Source organism: Lontra canadensis, unplaced genomic scaffold (assembly GCF_010015895.1).
Source record: "Lontra canadensis isolate GAN:19392208 unplaced genomic scaffold, GSC_riverotter_1.0 scaffold44, whole genome shotgun sequence".
Classification (NCBI taxonomy): domain Eukaryota; kingdom Metazoa; phylum Chordata; class Mammalia; order Carnivora; family Mustelidae; genus Lontra; species Lontra canadensis.
Window position 1 is genome coordinate 13,354,649 of NW_022631038.1, and position 8,748 is coordinate 13,363,396.

The window sequence follows — 8,748 nt, forward strand, 5'->3', positions numbered from 1 at the left end:
TTTTTTTTTTTAAGATTTTATTTGTTTATTTGACAGAGATTGCAAGTAGGCAGAGAGGCTGCAGAGAGAGAGGGGGAAGCAGGCTCCCCACTAAGCAGAGAGCCCGATGCAGGGCTTGATCCCAGGACCCTGAGATCATGACCTGAGCTGAAGGCAGAGGCCTTAACCCACTGAGCCACCCAGGTGCCCCTGGACTGGTTGATTAATGGATCCAGGCATCCAACAAATATTTGGGGCGCTCCACTCCAAGCACAGGTGTGGGGCCAGGCTCTAGGCTTTAGGAATGATTAAGATCCAGTCTTCAACCTCCGGGAACCTCATTCTCATTCTCGTGTTTTGCCTATTTGCTTTTTTTTTTTTTTTTTTTAATTTATCAAGTCCCATTTAATAGGCTCATTGTTTTCTGGGCGTAACTTTAGCATCAGTCAGGAGTGACTTGCTGTTTACAGGACTACATGTTGTCTTTCAGAATGGGTTGTTAGAGGCAGGTTCCCACAGACTATAAGCATTTCTCTCTTGCTAACCAAGCCTTGAATCTTTCTCAGAAACAACTGGCTTCCATGCTTTTGTAGCTATGGATTTTTCTCTGCATTCCTTCTGTGTTTTTCCAAAGTTTTGGGACCATTTCATCTCAGGCAGGCAGGCAAAGACTACGTCAAACTCAGTGGAAAGTAGACCCAGACTGGCTTTGATCTTCCCTCCCAAGGGGAACATCACCTCCTATATCCATGTGGAACTCCTCAGCTGGCGAGCAAAAGAAAGAAGAGGAATAAAATATTTATAGGAAATTTATTTCTCACAAGCAAGCATTTGTTCTAAAAGCTTTTAGAAATGTAATTATTTTTCTTTTTCTTCGGCTTTTCTGTTTTTAATATGAAACACTTTCAAGTCCCCTGGTTCCATTTCCAGGAAGCAATAATCCATTTTGCCTTGGGCGGAGTTTAGGAAAGAACTAGGTTGCAGAAATGAAAATGTTTCCTTTGAAATTGTCACATGGAACTCTTGCTGCTTCTTTAATGTCTTGCATAAGAAGGGCCCTGTTCCCAAGGGCACGGTGGACCAGCTGTCCTTTGGCCCTTTGCTGCAAGTCTCTGTCCTGTCTTACTCACAGCTGGACTCCTGGCCCCACTTACCCTCACCTACCAAGTGATGTCTTATCCAAAGAGGAAACTTCTGGACCAGTGCTGTTCAGTAGGAATCAAATGCCAGCCACAGATGTGATTTTTCATTTTCTAGTAGTGACATTCAAAAGTAAAATAATATACGAAATTAATTTTAATAATGTATTCTTTTTAATGCAATATATCATGTCAACCTCTAATCCATACAAAAACTATTGAGGTCATTTCCATTCTTTTTTTATATGCAGTCTCTGAAATCCAGACTTACCTAAAAGAGTTCTTGGTTTTGAAACATTTGCTGTCAGTTGAAAGCAAACTAGATTGTACTGTATTCGATGGAAGTGTTTCAAGCTCTATTGGCAGACTTCGAATGCTTGGTGTCTGGGCCCCGAATTCTGGCTTACTAAAAACATAAGCTTGGTTAAAGCATTATGCTTCTTTGAGTCTTAAGTTTTTCCTCTGTTAAACAGGATGTATCCTTTGTTCTACTGTGTCCTACCAGCCTCCTAAGGGCAGTGGGGGAGGAAGATCAAAATGGCGATGCGAGGGGTCATGATGGCATGTGAAGTGGAAAATAACTATTTATTATTCCAAACCATTAAAAGCTGTGCAACCACAGAAAACACTAAACCCACGATAGCTACAAAGACAGGGTAGCCATTTAAATTAAGAAACTGAAAAAAAAAATTGTAAGAAACTGAATCAAAGAAGCAAATTCTTGTAATTAACCACAATGTCAACAATTTTTTTAATCATTACCAAACCCTGACTTTTCATTTTTATTTACACACACATACACACACACACACACACACACAGGATGATAAATGACCCCCAGGATAATAATCAACTGTGGTCCTAGGAGCCAAGTACACATCATGAGAATTCATCTTGATCATGCCCAGCTATAAGCTTAGTAATAATCTTGACAATGACACTGCAGAGAACATTGCACATGGACCTTGTTTTCAAAGACCAACAATTTGAGATGTCTATAGAGACTTCCTGCAATATCTCTATCCCATAACCACCTGGATATTTCCTTGCCCTGATAGCTTTTAGATTAGTAACATTAGCTTCTAACATTCCCTATGACACCACTTAAAACCTACCTTCTCATTGTTTTCTTTAAAATGAGAGCTGTGTGCAGGGGACTAGGGGAATATGTTGTCTTCCTTCCTAAATTGTTCTCTCCCAAGTGTTCCTTTTGCCTTCACTAATTACTTCTTTTTTTGTTCCACCCAATGGTACCATAACTAATTCAGGTTCCAACAGAACTTAGTCACTATTTCATCACACCCCCGTCCTGCTCCAGGGGAAGCCATGTATAGTCTACAAAGATAGAAACTGAGAGGGGTCTCGGGCCTCACGAGGCCACAGTTGTCATGCTGAGCCATCCACATGTGACCAGTTTGCCCTTGTCCAGGAGCATAGAGCATGTTCTCACCCCCAAATCCACACTTGCCAGTCGTATGACATGTGGAGACAGAGACCAACCAAATGAGAACAAGCAAAGGCTATTTATTCAGAGCCTGCTATATATAGCAAGGAAGTCAGCCACCATCGCTTGCATTTGGCAGAGACTCAACGGCAGACAGAGGGAAAGCTTTACAGTGAAAGAAGGGAAGGCTTTGGGTACGCCCCTATTGGAGGCTGTTGGCTCGGGGAAGCCATAGGAGGGCCAACTAGAAGTCAGCATCCTATGTGATCACTTGGGAAGCATATGCAGCTTTCTCTGGCTAGTCCTAAGTTGGAGATGGGGACATCGATAAGGGAGGCTGATGGTTATTAAGCAGGTCCTGGTCATCTGGGACCCATTGTTTCGGAGGTTATCCTTTCCTGGATTGTTACTAGAGATAGAAGTCTGACATCCTACAGTGTGATTTATAGAGAACAGGCCAACTTCCTGGCCTGATTATTGTTTGAGCTGGTTTCCTGGGCTGGTTGCTGTAGATTGGAGGTCAGAGTTCAATGTTTCTATGTGGTCTGGCCATTGTCCATCTAGATATTCAGTTTCTTGATGCAAAACGAAGCCAGGGAAGATGGCAGAAACCTATAAGGGGATCAACACGAGTGATCAGGAAATGATCAGATGAGGTCACTGGAGTCATGCAACACCCTGACGGCAGCCTAGCCATTCGTTAATGACATGCTCTGAGTCCTTACCCACGTCACAGCTGCACAGCATGGTGACGTTTTCCAGTCTTCCCTGCCACCTCATGGAAAAAGGGCCTCCAGTGCACTTGTGGTCCCACCCACACCAGCGAAGGCATGGCTGTGCAGGGCTGGAATGCAGGACTTCAGTCAGATGTCTGTGTGACAGCTTACCCAGAGGGGACTCTGGGGTTCCAGAGTTTCCTGAGGTAAAGGACTTAGAAGTATCTCCTTGGGTTCATCAATTCTAAAATGCTTTGCCATGGTTTCTTTGGAGGAGCTATGCCTAATTCCAACTGCCCCAAGTTGTCTTCAGGACAGTGTAGTGGGTGGGGTTTAAGACAGACTTGGTGGGTGCCTGTGTGGCTCAGTCAAGGGTCTGCCTTCGGCTCAGGTCATGATCGCTGGGTCCCGGGATAGAGCCCCGCCTCTGGCTTCCTGCTTAGTGGGGAGTCTGTGTCTCCCTGCCCCACTCCCCTGCTTGTGCTCTCTCTCTTGCTGTGTCTCTCTCTGTCAAATGAATAATACAATCTTAAAACAAACAAACAAACAAACAAAAACCAACTCATGAGAAAGCCACCCAACATTTACAGGGCAGAGACTTTTTTGCTAAGTCCTTTAGATACACTGCATCATTTCACCTGTCCCAGACATCCTATGAGGTAGGTTCCCTTCATGTTGAATGTTATAGGTCCCACTGGGCAAAATCAAGGTGTCATCAGAGCCGCACTCCTTCTGGAAGGCTCTGGGGGAGACTCTGTTTCCTTGCCTTTCCCAGCTTCTAGAGGCACCTGTGTCCCTGAGCTCATGGCCCCTCCCTCATATCGTTCCAGCCTCCGCTTCCGTCAGCACCTCTCCCTCGCCTTGGCACTCCTCAGTCCCTCTCACAGAACCCTATGTGACACCGAGCCCACCTGGACATCCGGGAAAGCCTCTCCATCTCAAGGTCATGAACTAAATGACATCGGCAAAGCCCACTCTACTGTGTAAGGTGATAGGGTCACAGGTTCCGGCAATTAGGACAAGCACAACTTTGGTTGGGGGGGGGCATTGTTCAGCTTTCCTCAGTAGAGAAACTGAGATCAGAGAGGTTAATTCATCTTGACGAAGCCTCACAGCTCATGGTAGCAGAGCTGAGGTTTGTGTTTTCCACCTACATCAGACTTCCCTTTCTGAGTTCACCGGCAATGACCTAGGGGCCGAACTCAGCACATTGTCACATGTGCAGACCATGACCTTCTCCCCTGCATGTGCCCAGGCCTGTTGGTGCCATCGACACCAGCCAGCACAGTCAGCTTTCTGGCCAACTGCACCTCTTGGCCTGGAAGCTCTAGGTCCGGGAAGACCATCGTCTGTGGGGACAAGGTCTGGCGGCTGCAGGGGCCCCTCTTGAAAGCTCGGCCTCTGTTGCCACAGCCACAGCCCAGCAGCTGGCTCTGCTTTCGGTTCCTCTTGCTTCCTGTTCGTCCTCCGAGCACCACCTCACTTCCACTCTGACCCCCTTGAGGTTCTTCCGTGGTGCTGTCATCGGAGCACGCGGGAGCACACAGGGATAATGCCTTCTCCTCTCTGTTTCCTCTTGATGATAGGTCAGGGGTCAGGAAGGATATCTGCTTTCGCCAATAATTGGCTAGTCAGGGCGCTGTGACCTGTTCTGGGAACCAGCACGGCCCATCTCCAGCCTGAGTCCATGCAAGTTGGGGGGAGGGCAGTCGCAGTCGCCTGGGAAAGAGGAAGGTACTCTTGGCACTGCCACAAAGGCCTGACCTTCTGTCCCTCCTTAACCCTTCCTCTGGACTAAAGAAAACTCAGGAAGCCCGTGCTCAGCCAAACAGGGCAGAATGACAAAAGATAGCAGAATACCGCTGTTGCCTACGCTCATTCTCAGACCTTCTGGGTTCTGGTCCTTACTTGCCAGACCTGTAGTATTGGATGGATACTCCATGCCCCATGTGGTCTTCATGCCACTGTGCAAAGATTGAGGCTCTGCTGCTTTGTTTTGTATTTCTTTACTGCACATGGATGGACGAGGGCTCGGAAGAATGAAAGGAGAGGTTTTCATTGTAAAGAGGAAATTAATAAAGACCATGGTGAGCCCAGATTCTTTTATCTTCTCTCTATGCCATGGTTCACTTGACTCTTAGAATAATTGCAGATCAATTTCACTTAATTAATAACTTAAAACTATTGCCCAGAATTCCCTTTGATCTCCACTTGGGCCAAGTATATACGGGGAAGCCTAGTGGAAAAGCTGGCTCACACAGGAAGTTTCTGGTCCTCTCCTTTGGGGGAACTTTTTCAAGAGTCCCTGAGTCCTGAATTCCCTGTCTTTAATGCTCTATGACTCTTTGTATTTGTTTTCTGCAGCTGAGCAAGGCCTAAGCCTTCCCACCCACGGTGAATTCTGGCCCCCCGTGATTTCTTGCATGAAGTACTGTATAAATTGTGGATGCGGTCGAGTGAGGGAGACATTTATTGTCGCTCAGTGCCTAAGTGTTTTTGTGGAGACATGTGCCGTAAGCCTGTACCACTGTCCTCCCAGCCTGAGTCCGAACAATGATATAATTCTAGGTCCTGTGACTCCAGGGCTCAGCTCACCTGGTGGCCTTCTCATGTGACTGATTACAGTTTCCCAAGTGTCTTTAGGAGCATAACAATTATTATCAACACAATCCAGGGTAAGGAATAAATATAGCCATGTTTCTCCGAAAATTATTCCAGTCTTGCTCTCTCTTTTGAAATTCACAGGTCACTAGAAATTGATGAATAATTTAAACATCATGGACTATACCATGTCGGGCATCCCCCAAAAGAATCAGTGTTTTTATATTTCAAGACCATTGTTATGTTAGATTATTTCCCTTGCAAAAATCAAATATACATTCAATATAGAAAATTTCTTTCAAAAATAAAGTTTAAGATAAAGGACATCCCACAGGATTCCAAGACAGCCAAGAAATGTTTTCATAATACGTCCCCAGAGATCCTTGGAAATGTTATTTACCTTTATGGATATTATTTTCTTAAAATTCAACAAAAGTGAAGGTCTTGGCTGGGTACACTCCTAGACAGTGCAGTTCAACAGAACTTTTTACAATGATGGAAATGTTCTATATGAATGCCTCCTGATCTAGTCGCCACCGTGAACATTTGAGACATGGCTAGCATGGCTAGTGTGGCAGAAGAACTCAATCTTTAATTTAATTTTATTTAAACTTAAGTTGTCCCATGTGGCAAGTGGCTCTGTATAGGACAGGGCAGCTGTAAGGAAAATTAAAAGGGAAGTCGAAGCTGATACTCTAGGCCTTGGATCTACAGTTAGCCTGCTCCGACTACGGAGACCCACTCCTCTGCTACGAGCATGCTCTCAGACAATGGTAGCTGGTGGAGGAAGGGAAGAGTGTAGGACCCAGGAAAGCCCGTGCCTGCCTTGTGATCAGCAAGACCGCTTCAAATTCAAAGGAAAGAGGGACTGGGTGACACTTTCAGATCCAACCCACTAGCGGCATGGCATCTGAGGAGAAAGAACAGCACAATGTCTTCTAGGATTCCTTGGGCCTTTCCTGAATGTCTTGGGTTTTTGGAGAGAAAGTGAGAACTTTGTCTAGTTAGGTAAGAGAGCTGGCTCCCTGCCGCCAATCAATCAGAAAGCTTTTAAGATGGGAGTCTATGAAAAATGTATTAAATACACACCCCCAAAATAAATCAAATGCAGTGAAGTTTTGAACTTAGAAGCACTCCTGAGGGCCAGAGTCTAGGTTCTCACAACCTAAAACCTTCATGAAGACCTCAGTCCATGCTGAGCTCAAATCCACCTCTCCTAAGGGATCAATGAGGTCCATCAAGGTCATCCCCCTTTTTTGGGGTGGGGGTGGGATCTGAAATGTGGTACTTTTCTACCCTCCCCCAGAGCTCATTTACTCCCTGAAAGAAACAGAAGCAAGGGACACACTCATTCGTGCCATTGTGTTTGGTACAATCGCTGGCCTTTAAATGACCACATGAAATGCAAAATGACCCTTTGCAGGGCCCCGTGGAGCTAGGCGATTATGTTTAATATAACCTTCTGGGTTTTGGTTTCGCGCAGACCAACAAAGAATATGGAAACATGTAATTCCATACTGCCCAGAGTACTTCTGCAGCCTTGAGTCTCAATTAAAATGTTTGTTTACTTATCTGCTAATCTCATTATTTTTTCTAACTCCGCACTCTGAGCGAAAGTTCAGAATCTGAAGTTCAACCATTTCTGAAATATGACCAAATTGGAAACCTGGAGAGAGTTCTATTCAGCTGGGGAGAGAAATACATAAACCCCCACATGAATGACTTGGAGTGTCCTTTCACTTTCCCCAAACAGAAAGCCATTTGCTATGGAGAAGGTATGTGCACAAAGGAGTAACTTTTTAGATATTTACCAGCGATTTTATCATGGTAAATTGAGACACGATCCCAACGAGAATACTTGCTATTATTGCTAGAAACACATAGAGCCTGTATTTATTTTCAGAGGGGTTTGGTATCATTTTATTAGTTGCTCTTCACAAAAAGCAAAACAGAAACCACCCAAACCTCTGAGAGGTAGATCAGATTTTATCTCTCTCTCTCTCTCCCTCTCTCTTTTTCTTTCGGAATGAGGAAACCACACAGTGTTTTGCCCTGGGGTCAGCTAGCCCATCGGTGGCTGGGCTGGGGTTAGATGTCCAGGTCTCTAGACTCCCAAGTGGCTGATTCGTCCCTGGAGCTGATCCTCCCGTCTCCAGTGGGGACACGCCTCGGGGCGCTGTGCAAGCCGGTAGCTATGTCAACAGACAGGTCCTCTCCCTAAATATTCCCCATTTCACCACCTCCAGTCCCCAAGGGCTACAAACTGCTTCACCAGGGAGACCTTCTCAAGTGGTTCTTTCGCTTCCTTTGTAACTAACACCACCTGGACGGCGTCCAAGATCCTTCCTGTTCTGAATTCTCTTCTAGAGCAAATAAGTCACATTATTATTTTTGCTATGATCTTGCTGTAACCGCCACGCTGTTCTAAGGTCCCTGTTGGTTGTCTTTCCCCCAGGCCGAATGTTATTCTGACAGAGCGCGGCTCTCCCCAGGTATGGTGGAGGATGGAGGCCAGGGGGTGGGCCTCCCAGGCTGCAGAGGGCTGAGCAGGGCAAGGTCATTCCTGTCCTCAGGAAGGCTCGAGGATGGTCATTGTCCAGGGGAGCCCACTTCTGCCTGCAGGCCAGACACGGGGCCAGCGAACGCATTGTCCAAAGGCTCCCCTCAGCATCAGACTTGGAGGAAGTGATCCTGGCTTCTAGAAGAGGACAAAGCAAGATTAGGAACGCAAAACAAACAGGTAAACTGCACAGGTTCGTGAAATGAGAGCCTCAGCTCTGCATCCACATTTCCAAGTTAGCGGATTACTCACGTTTCCCATGGTTGGCCACTATAGTGTTTCCCAAAGAGTGTGCTGGGGAACACCAGC

At 45.9% G+C, this 8,748-nt stretch overlaps 1 long non-coding RNA gene across 1 annotated transcript; it reads left to right on the forward strand.

Moving 5' to 3' along the window:
• The first annotated feature begins 7,460 nt into the window (after positions 1-7,460).
• LOC116876168 lies at positions 7,461-8,524 on the forward strand. The gene is made up of 3 exons (XR_004384354.1): positions 7,461-7,654; positions 8,335-8,371; positions 8,502-8,524. It is a non-coding gene; the product is annotated as an uncharacterized LOC116876168 (long non-coding RNA).
• The last annotated feature ends 224 nt before the right edge of the window (positions 8,525-8,748 follow it).